General features: G+C 46.2%; 1 long non-coding RNA gene across 1 annotated transcript; it reads right to left on the reverse strand.

Moving 5' to 3' along the window:
- Positions 1–1,066: 1,066 nt before the first annotated feature.
- LOC122434214 lies at positions 1,067–11,839 on the reverse strand. The gene is made up of 3 exons (XR_006267300.1): positions 11,246–11,839; positions 3,599–3,757; positions 1,067–2,788 (listed from the first exon to the last, which is right to left on the reverse strand). It is a non-coding gene; the product is annotated as an uncharacterized LOC122434214 (long non-coding RNA).
- Positions 11,840–18,983: the final 7,144 nt, after the last annotated feature.

An 18,983-nucleotide genomic window follows, 5' to 3' on the forward strand; every position in this document is an offset into this window, starting at 1 on the left:
ACAGACACAGGGGTCCCCAAATAAATGTTAGTTGAATGAATGAAGTCAGGGGTGAATGAATGAAAAGTTCTTTCGATGTGTCTTCAGACTTGAAAAAGTGTGCGACTGTGCACAGTTCATGAACTCCATGTGAGAATTACACGACCTTCAAAGCTCTTCTTATTGATCTTGGCAAAAACCCTACCCCTGCCAGGATACATATTTTGCAACTGCGGTGTTTTTCTTTTTTTTGGTCATTAGCTGGGTGATATTTAAGTTACTGATGCTTAGAGGGAGGATCTGGAAGTTGGCAAACCTGTTCAAAGTGAAACACACCAGCATCTCTGTGAATCACCCCTCTTACATCCTACCGGCACCCTGACTGCTACACCACTTTCAGCTACTGAGAAGGTAAACGAGCGCCGTCAAAGAGAAAGCAGAAGGAGGACGCAGCTCCACGTTGCAGGATTTCACATCCGATACCAGAAAAGGGCAGAGCTTCGGCTGTGATGGCACGCGTGGTATGAGCGGTGATCGGCCACAAGGAGGCTTTTGTGGAAATTATTGACAGCACATCCATCGCCACAGGGCACAGCGTTCCGTGCGGCAGACTTTCCTCTCTCACATTTGAGGGAAATTGTCCACTCGTATTTGGTATCTAATAGGCCCAGCAAAAAACACTATTTAAAGAGTGCCCTTTCCGCAAGAGAATGGGTGTGAGGTGGGGGCAGTGCACACAACAGGTGCCCCCACCCTGGCTGTCCCCTCTCATGAGGCATCTGTGGCAAGGGCATCCTCACTAGGGCAGTAGGTAGACAGAGTTCAAAATCATGCCTACGTTCCATCGGAACTTAAGGGAGCTGAGCTTCAGCCTCTCCGTTCTGACAGTTTATAATTTTGCTCCCGCCCCCCCCCCCCACTTCCTATGTGTCCTTCTAAGCCTGCAGGCATCCCAAGCTCTGCATAAAATCTCAGCAGCAAGTTATCGTTAAATATGTTCTATGGGCCCGCTCAGTCATGTCCAACTCTTTGTGACCCCATGGACTGTAGCCTGCCAGGCTCCTCTGTCTGTGGGATTCTCCAGGCAAGAATACTGGAGTGGGTTGCCATGCCCTCCTCCAGGGGATCTTCCCAACCCAGGGATCGAACCTGCATCTCCCACATTGTGGGCAGACGCTTTACCATCTGAGCCACCAGGGAAGTCATAAACAAGGGGAGCTGGGTTCTAATTGCATCTGATAGACTTTAGACGAATATTATTGCACGTCAGAAACTCAAAGCTATTAAGGAGATTCTCGTCTTCATTTTGGTCTCCTCTCCTGACCAATTTGTTTGAAAGACTAAAATTTGACTCTCGAGGGTGGAGGATGAATCTGCGAATCCTTCTCGGCTCCCAGTACTCTTCCACCCTGCGGCCAGTGTCTCTGTGCTTCGCCATCCACCCAGCGCTGCCCACGTGATGTGGTGAAAGAAAGCCTCACTATTCCACATCTGGACTGTCTCTTGGTGCTCGGTTCAGGGACCCAAGTCCCCTGCTCTCTTCCAGGAACGAGCTGGCTCCCGGACAATTGCCTAGTGTCCAGGCAGGGGCCGCGTTCTTTCCAGAGGACATCTGATGTGAAGAGATCATTGTTCATTACACCAGGGGAGGTGATCTGCTAGCTCTGGGCAGGTGCTCCAATTGTGTTTGGTTTGCAAACTATAGATTTTCTTTGCTATGTGTTTCCTTCACACAGATTCTCTTTGTCTAAATTCACAGTACTACCTCTTGTTCAATAGTCCTTCAAATATCACCCTGAACAGCAATGGTGGTGGTGGGGTCACAGAGAAATACCCAAATAGTTCTTCCTTATTATATCAGTGAATAATTTCCTACAGGATATAAAAGACACTGACAACACAAATATTAGTATCTATTAGTTTGGTGGTAGAGTTATTGTTAAAATGGTGGAATTTAAAATGGGACATATTTTGGTTATTTTATAAACTGCATTACCCTGCCTTTATCTATGAAGCCCAATGATCGATTTTTTAAAGGAAGTGACAAAACATTAGTTAGAACTATCATAACCTTGGATAAGTAAAATGACAACCAGTAAAACTGTCAACTACTTGGATGAAAGGCATATTGTGTTACCCCCAGTGTGGAGGGGCAATACCGAAATTAGATAAAAGCTTTGCTGTTGTTTAGTTGCTAAGCCGTGTCTGACTCTGCAATCCCCATGGACTGTAGCCCACCAGGCTCCTCTGTCCATGGATTTCCTAGGCAAGAATACTGGATTGGGTTGCCATTTCCTACTCCAGGGGATCTTCCTGACCCAGGGATCAAACCCATGTCTCCTGCATTGCAGGTGGATTCTTTACTACTGAACCACCGGGGAAGCCAAGATAAGTTAGGGATGGGAAATTGTTGACAACATCAGCTGGTGTCTTTGGGAAACTCAGTCTCTGGTCACTGGTCTTTCACATGTTTGCTTTAGTGCACCCACGGGGAGTCACAATGTTGGATTCTGATGTATTTTTAAAAATCTGAGTTAGAGCCAGTGGACTGAACTTGATTAATTGGATGAGCAAATAATCCTGCAGCACAAACTGTTCTCCACCTGGAATGTTCCACTCATGTTGAGGTTAAGGATACAGATGAAACAAATTTCTGCATCCCTGAAGAAAGGGCTGTTCAGAAAAGAGGCCTAGAACCCCAGGCTCAGGCTCCAAGGAGGCCACTTGCCAGCTGGGCGACCTTGAGCAAGTCAGTTTCTTCAAGGGTCTCTCTCTTCCTGGGTCAGATGAAGTCACCTCATTCAGAGGGCTAGAAGAGAAAAGCAAAATGAGATTATGCCTGTGATATTCTTAAGACTGCACCCGAGGAATATACATGTTTGCTATTAGTACTACTAACTCTAAGCAGATGTTGTTGTTTTCAAGTAAGAGGTACATTCACAAAGGTATGTGTGGGTCTTTCCATTAAAAAAAGTAAGAAAGAACCAGGAAGGTCTCAAAACCTGCTTCCTCAAAGTGAAGAGAAGGCCCATTTCCTTGTTCTGTGATCTCTGTGCAGTTTTGAGAGCAGGGTCTTACAGCTTATGCATTTGATTCTGTTTCTGGCCTGCCTACATTAGAACACAAGACAAGACTTAAGACATACAGGTATTTATTTTCCTCTGGGGAAAATGTACCCATTGACCCAAGCAGTCACTCAAGACACATTTATTAACACCTGATCAGTAACAGGTATGAACATGCTATTTAAAAAAGAAAAAAAACTTTTTTATTTTGCATTGGGGTATAGCCAATTATCAATGTTGTGACAGTTTCAGGTAAATAGTGAAGGACTCAGTCATATATATACATGTATCCATTCTCTCCCCAAACTCCCCTCCCATCCGAGCTGCCACAGAACATTAAGCCGAGCTCCACGTACTGTCAAACCCACTCATATCTGAAAGCAAAAGCTATGTTGCTGCATTAATTTTATATCAAGTCAGAATCATAGCAAACTTGCTGTCTGTGAATGTCTTTAAGAGGGTCACATGGTGGCAAGTCGTGTACCAGAACTCATTCAACTGCGAGCAACTGGAGCAACTGATTTCTTTAGGGTGGAGAATTCCAAAATGCTTACCTCTGACCCTGGCTTCTGTGGGTTTGTGCGTCTTGTCTGTTCCCTTGGGGTCTTGTCTGTTCCCTTGGGCGTGTGCTCCTGGGCTCCAGGCTACAAAGGACTCTCCTTTACATTCGAGGCTCCTGCACAGTGCCCGGTAGAGAGTGGCTTGAAGCAAATCTGAATTAAAGAAATAAAGAAGAAGGAAAAGCAAGAAGGGAACAGAGAGATGGGGTAACAAAAGGAGGGGGGCGGAATTTTACCCTCAGGTCTGGCTGTTGATCAAATTGTTACATTAGAGATGTAACAAGTTGTAACAAATTGTTACAATACAAAGCCCTGCAAGTGAAGGATGTTTCTCCTTTTGCTGGATTCCAGAAGAAGACATCTAAAGGAACAGGTCAGAGGTGCCCAAGTCAGAAGGGGCATGGGGGCAAACGTGTGCATGTCCAGCAAGAAGTCGGCAGGGCCTCTTCCAAGAAGATGGTGGAGAGTGACATTGTCCACCAGGAGATGGGGAGCGACCGAGGCATCACTGCGGACACCTGGTTCAATCCCAGTCCCGAGAATACAGCAAAGGGGACTATGTCACTGATGTTACCCCTTTAAAATCCCTTACGAGCGGATGGCCATTCTGGAGACCAGTGGATTCCTCAATTAAGTCCAATACAACGATGCTTCTTCCAGGGCTGAAATAAAAGACTGCTTATCAGGCTGAGGACCAGCTGAGTAGCTGATTTGGGTTTTTCGGGCTGCGTTGTTTAAAAATAATACAATATAATCACACACACACACACACACACACACACAGGCTAGAAGTGAGAATAACAAGAGGGCAGATTCGTCACACCCACACCTCCTGAATGCAGGGACAGAGGGAGTGGCCCAAACTATATATCCTTCCATCTTCTCATGCTCCTTGAAAGCGTTAAAGCTCAGTTGTGTCCAAGTCTTTGTGACCCCATGGACCATAGCCCACCAGGCTCTTCCGCTCATGGGATTCTCCAGGTAAGAATACTGGAATGGGGTTGCCATGCCCTCCTCCAGGGGATCTTCCCGGGACAGGGATCAAATCCGGGTCTCCTGCATTGCAGGCAGAGTCTTTACCATCTGAGCTACCGGGGAAGCCCTCTCAGGCTCCTTAGCCAAGTGTAAACAGTCGATCTGGAGTCAGGTAACAGCTCACGTCCATCTGCGGATGCCCCACTGAGGGAAGCTCGGGAGCTGAGTTTGGGTTTATGCCCAAAAAAGAACTTTGCTCATCCTGGCTGACTGATGCTTTATTTCAACATTTCAAATGGGATGGGAGACACAGCTCCATAAGAAGGCGTGCTGACAACAGGAAATTCTGCAGGCGTTTGCCACCTAGGTGAAACGTGATGCACTTTTAAATACCAAAAACAGCAGTCCAATTGGTATTGTGAGAACAGTGTAGGAAAAAAGGTCATGTGGCTGAATTTTGCGTCCAAGACATCATTTGTACCTGAAATCATGATTTGCTACAAAAAATTTGGAGTATCTGACAGAATATTTTTAGTTACATAAATAACATGCACTGTCCTTTGCAGAGAGTCTTGAGAGCAATCAGAAACTTCCCAAATGAGCTGTGACAGAGCTGAGAAACTAAAAGCTTGGGCGGGGAAAGCAGAAGCCCAGACTTGGTTATGTTGTTTTGGAGAAATTGCGCTTTTATTTTAGGTGAACGTGGGCCTTCATGACCATGCCAGACAGCACAGGCCCTCTTTATCCACAGGCAGCGGACAGCATGTGGTGGGGGATTGGGGTGGGGGTCGGTGCGCTTTTCCTGAATTGCTTTAATGGCACGATTGCCCCTGCTCTGAGGCCACGTCTCCTGTGGCTAAGAGCCCTTCCCAGTAACTCCCCCGCCCCGAAAACCTGGTAGTTTCTCCAAAAATGGCCTTGCAGGAGCACGTCTCTCCTCAAGAATCACATTGCTGTGACCAGGTGATGTCAGCCAGACAGAACAGTCTGTGGCCATGCGTGCATGTTAAGGAGGAGAAGGGGACAGCAGAGGATGACATGGTTGGATGGAATCACTGAACTCCATGGACATGAGTTTGAGCAAACTCTGGAAAATAATGAAGGACAGGGAAGCCCGGCGTGTTGCAGTCCATGCAATCGCAGTCGCAATGGCCTAGAAACTGAACAGCAACATGTGTGCTAAGTCACTTCAGCCATGTCCAGCTTTTGTGACCCTGTGGACTGTATCCTTCCAGGCTCCTCTACCCATGAGATTCTCCAGGCAAGAATACTGGAATGGGTTGCCATGCCCTCCTCCAGGGAATCTTCCCAACCCAGGGTCAAATCCCTGCCTCTTAGGTCTTCTGCATTGGCAGGAGGGTTCCTTTCCTCTAGCGATACCTGGGAAGCCCATTTGTCTGGATCAGTTCAGTTCAGTCATTCAGTTGTGTCTGACTCTTTGTGACCCCATGGACTGCAGCACTCCGGGCTTCCCCATCCATCACCAACTCTGGGAGCTTGCTCAAACTCATGTCCATTGAGTCGGTGATGCCATCCAGCCATCTCATCCTCTGTCACCCTCTTCTACTCCTGCTTTCAATCTTTCCCAGCATCACTCATGCATGCTAAGTGGCTTCAGTCATGTCCAACTCTTTGTGACCCCATGGACTGTAGCCCGCCAGGCTCCTCTGTCCGTGGAATTCTCCAGACAAGAATACTGGAGTGGGTTATCGTTCTTTTCTCCAGGGGATCTTCCTGGCCCAGGGATCAAACCTGTGTCTCTTGAAGCTCCTGCATTGCAGGCAAATTCTTTACCACTTAGCCACCAAGGAAGCTCCATCAGCGCCTTTTCAAATGAGTCAGTTTGTCCCATCAGGTGGCCAAAGTACTGGAGTTTCAGCTTCAGCACCAGTCCTTCCAATGAACATCCAGGACTGATCTCCTTTAGGATGGACTGGTTGGATCTCCTTGCAGTCCAAGGGACTCTCAAGAGTCTTCTCCAACACCACAGTTCAAAAGCATCAATTCTTTGGTGCTCAGCTTTCCTTATGGGCCAACTCTCACATCCATACATGACTCCTGGAAAAACCATAGCTTTGACTAAACGGATCTTTGTTGGCAAAGTAATCTCTCTGCTTTTTAATATGCTGTCTAGGTTTGTCATAACTTTTCTTCCAAGGAGCAAGCATGTTTTAATTTCATGGCTGTAGTCACCATCCACAGGGATTTTGGATGAAATGTTCCCTTGGTATCTCGAATTTTCTTGAAGAGATCTCTAGTCTTTCCATTCTATTGTTTTCCTTTATTTCTTTGCATTGATCACTTAGGAAAGCTTTCTTATCTCTCCTTGCTATTCTTTGGAACTCTGCATTCAGATGGATATATCTTTCCTTTTCTCCTTTGCCTTTCAGTTCTCTTCTTTTCACAGCTATTTGTAAGTCCTCCTCAGACAACCATTTTGCTTTTTTGCATTTCTTTTCCTTGGGGATGGTCTTGATCCCTGTCTCTTGCACAATGTCACAAACCTCTGTCCACAGTTCTTCAGGCACTCTGTCTATCATATCTAATCTGCTGAATCTATCTCTCACTTCCACCGTATAATTGTAAGGGATTTGATTCAGATCATACCTGAATGGTCTAGTGGTTTTCCCTACTTTCTTCAACTGAAGTCTGAATTTGGCACTAAGGAGTTCATGATCTGAGCCACAGTCAGCTCCTGGTCTTGTTTTTGCTGGCTGTATAGAGCTTCTCCATCTGTGGCTGCAAAGAATATAATTAACCTGATTTCGGTGTTGACCATCTGGTGATGTCCATGTGTAGACTCGTCTCTTGTGTCGTTGGAGGAGGGTCTGGATGCACGCTTCCTTTCTTTGGATGCTTGCTTTTGTTTGTCTGGATGTGCTGTGCTTAGTCACTCTTATGACCCCATTGTCTGTAGTCTGCCAGACTCCTCTGTCCACGGGGTGCTCCAGGCAAGAATAGTGGAGTGGGTTGCCATTTCCTTCTCCATTTGTCTGCATACATGCTTTTGGTTCTTTATAATGTGGTTGGTCATCGTCCCTTGAGGCGTGTGGCTGAAAAGGAGAATGGATAACCCAAGAAAATCAAAGTCTCTTGGGCAAAAGAGGGACTGTGGATGCTGTTGAATAGCCGATAGTGGTCACAGCAACGTTTCTTCTTTTAAAAAGGATTTAACTTCATGAACATGCCTGTTATGTTCCACTCATGAGTCATGCTCTTTACCAGGTTTAGAAAGCATCCTGCAATTTCTAGTTAAATGCTGTTCAATAATAATGAACATTCATTTTATCGAATGTCCTTTGACACCAAATGTGATTACTTTTTGTTATAAATTTTGCTATAGTATAATATGCTAAACTTACAGATTTCTCCGTACTAATAGGGCATCAAATTAATGAGATTAAAACCTGATTGGTTGCAGTGGGTATGTCTCAATTTGTTGTTAAAATGGTATTTACAATTCTTTAAAATGTTCACATCTAAGTTGTAATAGGTATGTAGGGATTCAGTTCTCTGGACCACATGCAGATAATTTAGCTCATATGCCCATAGTAGGATAAACCACTAGTAACTATAACTAATGGAGAAGGAAATGTCAACCCACTCCAGTATTCTTGCCTGGGAAATCCCATGGACAGAGGAACCTGGTGGGCTACAGTCCAAAGGGTCACAAAGAGTCAGACTGAAGCGACTTAGCAGGCAAGCACGCACACAACTACAACTAATGAGTATTAATGAGCGAGGCAACCAGGAAAGGAAATTCAGCAATGGACGGAGGTCTTGTGGCCTGAGAACCTACACAGACTTGTCCACTAAAGAGGAGGACAGGAAGCCCTCGGGTACCATTACCTGGTCTGCAAGGTGAACTAGCCCTCCTGTCCGGGTCACGGTTAACTCACCCATCAGACCCACTGAGACACCTTCAAGTGAACAGAAGACCATCCAGTTGTAACAGAACCTTGAACAGGGCTGGCTTCTCTACCATCAGGGTCTCCTCACGTGGGCCGCGCTGGGCCACCCGCCCTTCACAAGAGCCCCAGGACCTACACATAAGGCTGGTCTCTGGGCTATGGTTTCTGTGGGCTTCTCTCTTTACGCTGGTGGCTCAGATGGTCAAGAATCTGCCCACCATGCGGGAGAGCAGGGTTCAATCTCTGGGTTGGGAAGATCCCCTGGAGAAGGGAATCATTACCCATGCTAGTATTCTTGCCTGGAAAATTCCATGGACAGAGGAGCCTGGTGGGCTAGAGTCCACGGGGTCGCAAAGAGTCCGACATGACTGCGTGGCTAACACTTTCACTTTCTCTCTATTTAAGTAACGACTTTGGTTTTTCAATGAATACGATGTCTCCTTGTTATAAAACATTCAACTACTAGAGAAAAGCACAAAGAAGAAGAGAAAAATCACCCTACATCTCACCACCCACAAATGCCAGCATCACTTCTGGTATACGCCTCACTCCAGTCATCAGTCTCTGTGAAACCTACAGATGGAAGGATCCTTGGATGTGGATATAAACGCAAATACATACGACTTCATTGTATAAAAAGTGAGTCATGCTAGACATGCTCTTTTTCGGTTAAATATCAATTTTCATTTCATATGAAGTTGAGAGAAGAAAATGCAGTGAAAATGAATGGACTGTTGAACTTCTATATAATTACTCCTTCAGAAGATATATTCATTCCCAAAGTTGCCTCTAGTGTTGAGGAATTACAGTAACTACAGAGAGTTCAGGCCACCTTACCTGCCTCCTGTCAAGAAGCAACAGTTAGAACTGGACATTGAACAATGGACTGGTTCAAATTGGGAAAGGAGTATATTAAGGGCTGTACATTGTCACCCTGTTCATTTAACTTATATGCAGAGTACATCATGGGAAATGCCGGGCTGGATGAAGCACAGACTGGAATCAAGATTGCCAGAAGAAATATCAACAACCTCAGACATGCAGATGATACTACATTAATGGAAGAAAGCATAGAGGAACTAAAGAGCCTGTTGTTGAAAGTGAAAGAGTAGAGTGATAAAGTTGGCTTAAAACTCAACATTCAAAAAATGAAGATCATAGCATCCAGTTCCATCACTTCATGACAGATAGATGGGAAAACAATGGAAACAGTGACAGACTTCAATTTCTTGGGCTTCAAAATCCCTGTGGATGGTAACTGCAGCCATGAAATTGAAAGACACTTGCTTCCTGGATGAAACACTATAACAAACCTAGACAGTCTGTTGAAAACCAGACATCACTTTGCCAACAAAGTCCGTCTAGTCAAAGCTATAGTTTTTCCAGGTGTCATGTACAGATGTGAGAGTTGGGCCATAAAGAAGGCTGAGTGCCAAAGAATTCATGCTTTCAAATTGTGGTGCTGAAGAAGACTCTTGAGAGTCCCTTGACAACAAGGGGATCAAACCAGTCCATCCTAAAGGAGATCAGTCTTGAATATTTATTGGAAGGACTGATGCTGAAACTCCAATACTTTGGCCACTTGATGCGAAGAGCCAACTCATTGGAAAAGACCCTGATGCTGGGAAAGATTGAAGGCAAGAGGAGAAGGGGGTGACAGAGGATGAGATGGTTGGATGGCATCGCTGACTCAGTGGCATGAGTTTGAGTAAACTCTGGGAGATAGTGAAGGACAGGGAAGCCTGTTGTGCTGCAGTCCATGGGGTCACAAAGAGTCATACACAACTTGGCGAATGAGCAGCAACAATGGAGAGTTCAAGACTGTTTTCTGGCAGTTTTCAATGTTGGACAATGTGAGCTGACTCTGCTCTGAAAAGCAAGGTGAGCCACTCTTGCATATCTTCCCATCTCCCTTGCCTCACCTCCTCATTTCTTCCTTATCTGCTGTAAGTATGATACCCTGGGGCCTGCTGTTTGGTTTTTCTTCCTCTTCCTGTGGCCTTCGGCCACGGCGCCTTCCTTATCACTTAAATCACTTTTCTGCTTCTGATCAGATGACTGATTCAGAAGGAGAAAGTTTAGTCTCAAATATTGTGTAACAGAGATGCGCATCTCATTTTGTACAGACAGGTTAACATGACTCAGACTCTCTTTAGTCATTGCTTTACCATCTTAAGGTATCATCTGAAGTTATTGCTTTGAGGGGGTCTATTTATTAAAAATGACTTCTTGGTAGCACAAAGAACCACAAAAAGGCATGTCTAGGTCACCATAGGGCATCGAGTAGCCGCAGAACACAGCAAGAACCACTCTTATGGAGCTCTCATCCTAGTAGTAAAGTGAAACAAAGTGAAGTCGCTCAGTCATGTCCAACTCTTTGGGACCCCATGGACTGTAGCCCACTAGGCTCCTCCATCCATGGGATTTTCCAGGCAAGAGTACTGGAGTGGGTTGCCATTTCCTTCTCCAGGAGATCTTCCCCACCCGGGCATTGAACCCGGGTCTCCCACATTGTAGGCAGATGCTTTACTGTCTGAGCCACCAGGGCAGTCCATTGGCAGGTTGGTATAAACCCCCGGACAAGGTTTCTGCCCTGAGCCGTATGAGGTCACTGCGGAACCGCAGAGCAGGGCTCCTCACTAGCTTTGCGCCGGGCGTGTCATTCATTCACACAAGCACACCGCAGAGTTAGTAAAGTACAGCAGAGAACAGGTTCGCTAGGAGAACAAAGAACTAGAGCTCCAAGCGTCCTTACCTTGTCCTGAAGAATCCCGAAGCAGGCAAAAACACGATCCACCAATAAAATGTAAGCTGTGTCAGATACAAAGGCACACTACGGAGAAAAAGCAAGTTGAGGGGAGGTTGGGGCAGGGGCGGTGGTCTGGACAGTCAGGGATGGGTTGGCCGGGAATGGCTTGGCTGAGACAGGGACCCTGAGTGAGGCCCATTGGAAAGGAGGGAGCAGGTGATGGGGACTCAGATGTCATCAGGGAAAGAGGCAGTGATGACTCAACAGTGGTCAATGCACAGGACCCGTGTGAAATCACGAAATTGGAATGCCTCCATGACAAACGACCCTGAAAATAAAGTCAGCTGCTAATGCAGAGAGGCATTTCAGGACTCAGGGATTCTCAAGTACTACATGGTAAGAATCTAGGGCTTTCTATGGGTTTAGCTGATCCTCCTCTCAGGTGGTTCAGACAGGAAAGAATCTGCCTGCAATGCAGGAGACCCGGGTTAGAGCCCTGGGTTGGGAAGATTTCCCTGGAGGAGGGAATGGCAACCCACTCCATGCAGTCACAAAGACTCAGACAAGACTAAGCAACTAACACTTCTCAGTGGGACAAAATCCTTGGGAGGTATCCATATTGACTGGTTTGGTTTGAGGGAGGACCAGGGGAAATTTCAGGCAGGCGCCGGAGCGCCAGGTGGTGACATTCATTAGCCAAGCCTGCTGGGCCTGCGAAAGGCTCATCCCCGGGTGCTATGTTGCTCCCCGGGCCTGGCTCCCCAAGAAGTGGTCCACAGCAGAGAGACCAGCTCATCCTCTTTACCCAAGATGGACCCAGTTTCTGAACTGACAGTCCGTGTGCAAGAACCTTCCGGGTCCTGGGCTCAGCAGGAAGGGTGGTCAGCACCCCGTAGGCAGAGAAGGGTCTGGACACCAACACTTCCCGGGGGCTGGAAGCCGAATTTCGTCTTTCCAGAGGTTCCATCCCACTGTTTCTCCCACTCTACCTTGTCCAAATCCACCTGGCAAGAGTCCTTTGCAAGAAGCAGCAGAGTATCTCTACCATGTTTCATCATCATCTGAGTCAAGTTAAGAGGAGCCTGGAGGGCTGCAGTCCATGGGGGTGGCAAAGAGTTGGACACGACTGATCGACTAAGCTTAGCAAGAGGTAACGCAAGAATTGAATTACTGATTGGAAAAATCTTCATTTCTTGACTGCACGCAATCTGGGTGGCTTAAACTCTCCTGGGAAATTAAAAATTGTTTTTCATTATAAAGTGATATTCTCACACTGCCAAGAAGTGTGGGAAGTAGAGACAAGTGAAAGTTCACAGATAATTTTATTCCCGTAGCAAACTGCATTTCATTCACTTGTTTAAACTTCATTTTTAAAAATCACTTGCAATTAGAGCACATGTACCATCTTGGTAAACTCTCTTTTCACTCACTATCACATTACAAACATTCTTCTATAGCTGCGCTGTTGTCATACCCAAACCATTTAATGACTACATGAGAAATAACAGTTTTGAATTAGATCAGGAAATTTAAAAGAAATACTTATTAACTTAATTAGCATACAGTCGATCATATTAAGTCCCGAAAAATTGTCATTTTAGAAATCTGTGGAGACGGGAAGATGCTTGTCACATACGTTTAAGTAGAAATAAGTAAGATAATTATTTCTGGATGGTGGTTTTAATTTTCCCTTTTTGCGTTTTTTACTTTCTAGAATGTGATAATAAAATAACTAGTCTGTAATAAAGACACAAGGAACACTTTACAGGGAAAAAAAATTGCTGAGTGGACATTTGATGCTAAGTAGCATTCTTTAGACTTCCCTGGTGGGGCCGGTGTTTAAGAATCCACTTGCCAAGTGGTGCTGGGAAAACTGGTCCACCACTTGTAAAAGAATGAAACTAGAACACTTTCTAACACCATACACAAAAATAAACTCAAAATGGATTAAAGATCTAAATTTAAGACCAGAAACTATAAAACTCCTAGAGGAGAACATAGGCAAAACACTCTCTGACATAAATCACAGCAAGATCCTCTATGACCCACCTCCCAGAATATTGGAAATAAAAGCAAAACTAAACAAATGGGACCTAATGAAACTTAAAAGCTTTTGCACTACATAGGAAACTATAAGTAAGGTGAAAAGACAGCCCTCAGATTGGGAGAAAATAATAGCAAATGAAGAAACAGACAAAGGATTAATCTCAAAAATATACAAGCAACTCATGAAGCTCAATTCCAGAAAAATAAATGACCCAATCAAAAAATGGGCCAAAGAACTAAACAGACATTTCTCCAAAGAAGACATACAGATGGCTAACAAACACATGAAAAGATGCTCAACATCACTCATTATCAGAGAAATGCAAATCAAAACCACAATGAGGTACCATTACACGCCAGTCAGGATGGCTGCTATCCAAAAGTCTACAAGCAATAAATGCTGGAGAGGGTGTGGAGAAAAGGGAACCCTCTTACACTGTTGGTGGGAATGCAAACTAGTACAGCCACTATGGAAAACAGTGTGGAGATTTCTTAAAAAACTGGAAATAGAACTGCCATATGACCCAGTAATCCCACTTCTGGGCATACACACTGAGGAAACCAGATCTGAAAGAGACACGTGCACCCCAATGTTCATCGCAGCACTGTTTATAATAGCCAGGACATGGAAGCAACCTAGATGCCCATCAGCAGACGAATGGATAAGGAAGCTGTGGTACATATACACCATGGAATATTACTCAGCCGTTAAAAAGAATTCATTTGAATCAGTTCTAATGAGATGGGATGAAACTGGAGCCCCTTATACAGAGTGAAGTAAGCCAGAAAGATAAAGAACATTACAGCATACTAACACATATATATGGAATTTAGAAAGATGGTAACGATAACCCTATATGCAAAACAGAAAAAGAGACACAGAAGTACAGAACAGACTTTTGAACTCTGTGGGAGAAGGTGAGGGTGGGATGTTTCGAAAGAACAGCATGTATATTATCTATGGTGAAACAGATCACCAGCCCAGGTGGGATGCATGAGACAAGTACTCGGGCCTGGTGCACTGGGAAGACCCAGAGGAATCGGGTGGAGAGGGAGGTGGGAGGGGGGATCGGGATGGGGAATATGTGTAAATCTATGTCTGATTCATATCAATGTATGACAAAACCCACTGAAAAAAAAAAATAAAGGAAATCAGTTCTGAAAAAAAAAAAAAAAGAATCCACTTGCCAATGCAGGGGTCACAGGCTTGACCCCTGGTCTGGGAAGATTCCACATGCTGCAGAACAGCCACAATGGCTGAAGCTGCTGCAATGAGAAGCCCCCGCTTCTTGCAACTGGAGAAAGCCCGTGGGCAGAGACAAAGACCCAGCGCAGCCAAAACTGAATGAATAAGTAAACAGCAACTCTCAAAAACGCCATTGAAGTCACTCTGAGTTTGGAATTAAGAAGTCAAAAATCATGAATAAAACAAATGATAGGAAGAAAATCCCGCAGTGTTTGTCTTTGCTAGTACAGTTGGAGAGTTTTCAAGATCACCCAAGGTGCAGGTGAGGTCACCCGGGCACTGGGGAGGCGGGGCGCTCAGGGGGAGAACCCTTTGAGTGCAAGTCTCAGGGACTCGAAGCTAAGGTTACCTGATCAGAGACCTGGGATTTCTGGCCTGCAAGATACACGCCTTTGTAATGGAAATTGATCGTCTGCCCAGGGATCACTGACTCTGTGACACAGCTGAGTCACTTAGCTCTGAATCTAGGCTCAACTAGTAAGCTCTTCATTGTCGTTTGATTTTCTAAGTAGATTTGCTCAGAACTTCAATATGCAATTACCTACTTGTGGAGCCAGGAATGTGGCAGGCCTGCATTGGGTATTGTGGATACAAAGGCGGGTACATTAGTTATGTTCTCCTTACAGAGATAAGTAAATAGGTGAGTAAGGTTTTACACATTAAATGTTATTGTGAAACATGCATATGAGTTTGCTCAGTTGCTCAGTCCGTGAGATTCTTTGTGACACCAGGACCTGCCAGCCTCCTCTGTCCTTGGGATTTCCTAGGCAAGAATGCTGGAGTGGGTTGTCATTTCCTTCTCCTCCATCGCCATTTCCTCCTCCAGGGGATCTTCCCCTGGATAGAATCCACGTCTTCAGCTTGGCAGGCAGATTCGTTACCACTGAGCCCCCTGGGAAGCCCATGAATATGAATAAATGATAATAAATATGAATAAATATTAAAAATAATAAATCTTGGGTTCCTGGCACATGACTTCTAAAATGTTTGGAATCTCCGGAGTGATGTGTATGTTAATGAGATGACTATGGTTGGCCCTAGACAGTTTCAGGGTTGGGGGCTTGCCTAGCAAGAAAGTCAGGGCACCTTAGAGGGTTGGAACTCTTAGCCCCAACCCGAGATTTCTAAGGATGGGAGGGAGGCAGAAGGCTGGGTAAATTACTAATGGCCAATGATCTAACCAATCATGTCTACTTAAGAAACCTTCCACTAAAAAATCCTAAAGAAGTGGGTTCAGAGAGCTTCCCAGTTAGCAAACACATTGAGGAGTGAGGAGGGTGATGTATCCACAGAGGGCGTGGACACTCTGCACACCCCTGTCCCATCCCATCCCTGCCCAATGCAGCTCTTCCAGTGGCTGTTCTTGGATTTGAATTCTTTATAACAAACCAGTAGTGGGGGCTTCTCAGCTGGCTCAACAGTAAAGAATCTGTCTGCCGATGCAGGAGACCTGGGTTTGATCCCCTGGAGAAGGAAATGGCAACCCACTCCAGTATTCTTGCCTGGAGAATCCCATGGACAGAGGGCCCTGATGGGCTGCAGTCCATGGGGTAGCAAAGAGTTGGAAACGACAGAGTGACTAAACAACCGCAGCAAATAGTGGGTGAAGCAGCTTCCTCACTTCTATGAGCCACTCCAGGGAATTATTGGATTTAAGGAGTGGGTCCTAGAAACCCCTGATTTGTAGCCAGTTGGTCGAAGTGTAAGTGGCAACCTGCGACGTGTGACTGGGGTCAGAGTTGGGGGTGGTCTTGGGAGGCTGAGCCCGTAACCTGTGGATTCTGACATGTAGTCTGGGTGGTTAGTGTCAGAATTGAACTGACTTGTCGGACACCCGGCGGTGTCTGAAGAACTGGGGAATTTGTTTGTGTTGGCAGAAGCACCACACAGCTGTGATTCAGGAAGCGGTGGAACTCTGAAAATGCAGAGGAATGGCCCTTCATGCAGACCAGGGCGGCTGGAGGAGGGTCACACGGAGACCGAAGGTTGACCAGGCAAAGCCGGGAGGGCAGGGTCGTAGTGAAATTATTCCAGGCAGATGGAAAATCAAGAGGCAAGCTTCTCATTGCAGACATAAATTGTAAATGGACACTCTAGCTTCCTCACTCTCTTATAAGTTGGGTTACTGTGAGTCTGTCTTCTGGGGTCCAGACATGTCTCCACACAGGGACAAAGTTGATTCTCAGCCTGCTGATCAGAGGATGAGATCAGGGAACACCGAGTTCCTATCGAGACAGAGCCACTAATCTGAGTGCCAAATGGATCTTCCCAGAAAACACTCCCTGCCTTGTTCTACACGATTGTTCCGACTGCAGTGAAAGATCTTAAATATTTGTGGTTGGACAGTACTCACAGCGGGTGATCTGAAGACAGGCCCAGCGTTGTTTTGAGACAGGGTTTTCCTTTCGCAGCTGACATAGATCCCCCCGTGGTGCAGCAGTGGCCTGGCGAGGGTGACTGGGGGCGGGACGCATGCACCTGCACACATCTGCTGTCTCACACTCACATCTGCGCGTGCTCACCTCCTCACGTGGGAGACCCTGCACAAGAGCCGCGTCTTGTCCCTTCAGGCCTTTCCAACACAGCTGGCAACTTGCCTCGTAGGGACATTTCTGGGGCCTTGGTTAATCCGACACTGAAACCCACTGCCTGTCAATGCAAAATCCCTAACTCTGGGACCAGAATCACACACCTCCCTTCACGGCATCTGCAATTGATTTGCATTCATTCTGTGCTTTAGGCTTGTTTGTTTGGGGTGGGGCCAGAGGTCTCCAGTGACTGGTGCGTCTAGTATTAATAATAAGGAAGGTGTACTGAGTGTCCCTGGGGTTCAAGGCCCTGTCCTGAGGGCTTTATGTGCATTGATTCATGAAGTCCTCATACCAGCCCCTCAAGGTGGCTGCTATTACCCCAAGGTTCACGCACAGGGAAGCGATGGAGTCACTCCCCCCTGCCCCCTGCTTTTTCTGCCTTCCTTCCTAGAAACACCGTGCTTCCTCCGGGCATTTCCTGCGGGGTTTGGCCCCCAGGGGCCCTCGGGGTATGCCGCTTGCCCTGTAGGAGAGCCCCAGGAATGTCCCGTCCGCCTCGCTCAGACACGGACCCCTTGTGAAGTGAACAATGGGCAGCCACTGACACAGCATCCAAGAAATGCCGCACCGCACGCCCACACCGAGGGCAGCGCCGTCACCCAGCGCTCCTGGAAGGGCAGGGGGGGGGTCCTGTGGGCGCTTCCAGCTTGAGCTTGTCTTAAACGTCCATGTAGAAAAGTGCGCTGAGAAGGCAGGAAAGTAACCGGCGGATTTTTTAAGCTATAGTTTGCTTTTTAGAGCCCTGTCAAATTTTTTAAAAAATGTATTGAAATTTAGTTGACTTATTTAAAGATGTATTGAAATAGAGTTGGGTTATTTAAAAATTTATTGAAACATATTTATTTAAAAATGTATTGAAATACAGTTGATTTATTGTGTAAATCAACTGTATTTCAATACACTAAAAAAAAAAATTTTTTTTTTAAGAGGGCTCTAAAAAAGCAAACCATAACTTTAAAAAGTCTACCAGCTGCTTATGGCAGTGAACGCCAGTATTCTTGCCTGGAGAATTCCATGGACAGAGGAGCCTGGAGCGCTGCAGCCCATGGAGTCAAACATGACCGATCGACTAGCACTCACCAGGCTGTGTTAATTTCTGTTGCACAGAAAAGCGACTCAGTTATACATATATATTCTTTTTCCTGTTCTCTCCATTATGTTCCAGGATGTTGAATATAGCTCCTCGTGCTCCACAGTAGGCCCTTGATGTTTATCCATGCCACATATGCTGGTCTGCATCTGCTAACCCCGAACTCCCAATCCTTCCCTCCCCCTCCTCTCTGAAGAGACCTTTTAAAATTTTGATGGCAGTGAAGAAAGTACCTGGTTTTAAAAAACAACCAGGAAGCTTCCCTGGTGGTCCAGTTGGGTTTAAGAATCCACCTTGCAATGCAAGAGACACAGGCTGGATCGCTGGTCTGGGAAGATCCTACATGCCACGGAGCAACGAAATCTGTGTGCCACAACCACTGAGCCCGCGCCCCGGAGCCCGGGAACTGCAACTGCTGACCCCATGTGCCGCAGCGACTGAAACCCACCGCACGGCTGGAGCCTGTGCTTCGCAGCAAAAGCCACCGCAGCCGGAAGCCTGCCCACCGCAAGGAAGAGTAGCCCTCGCTCACCGCAGCTAGAGAGAGCCAGAGCGCAGCAAGAGTGATGCACCACTGCACAGAGGTAAACAAATAAGTAAATCTTCAGAAAGAATATAAACCACCAGGATTGACCTGGAGCTCGGAGTGGAGAGCAGGACGGCCACGGGCTCACTCGGCAACCCTTTTCGGCCACGGGTAACACATCCTGGGCTACCCTCCCCCAGCTTCAGTATTTATGGACAACGTATCTTCAGAGATGGACTCAGATG

Source organism: Cervus canadensis, chromosome 33 (assembly GCF_019320065.1).
Source record: "Cervus canadensis isolate Bull #8, Minnesota chromosome 33, ASM1932006v1, whole genome shotgun sequence".
Classification (NCBI taxonomy): domain Eukaryota; kingdom Metazoa; phylum Chordata; class Mammalia; order Artiodactyla; family Cervidae; genus Cervus; species Cervus canadensis.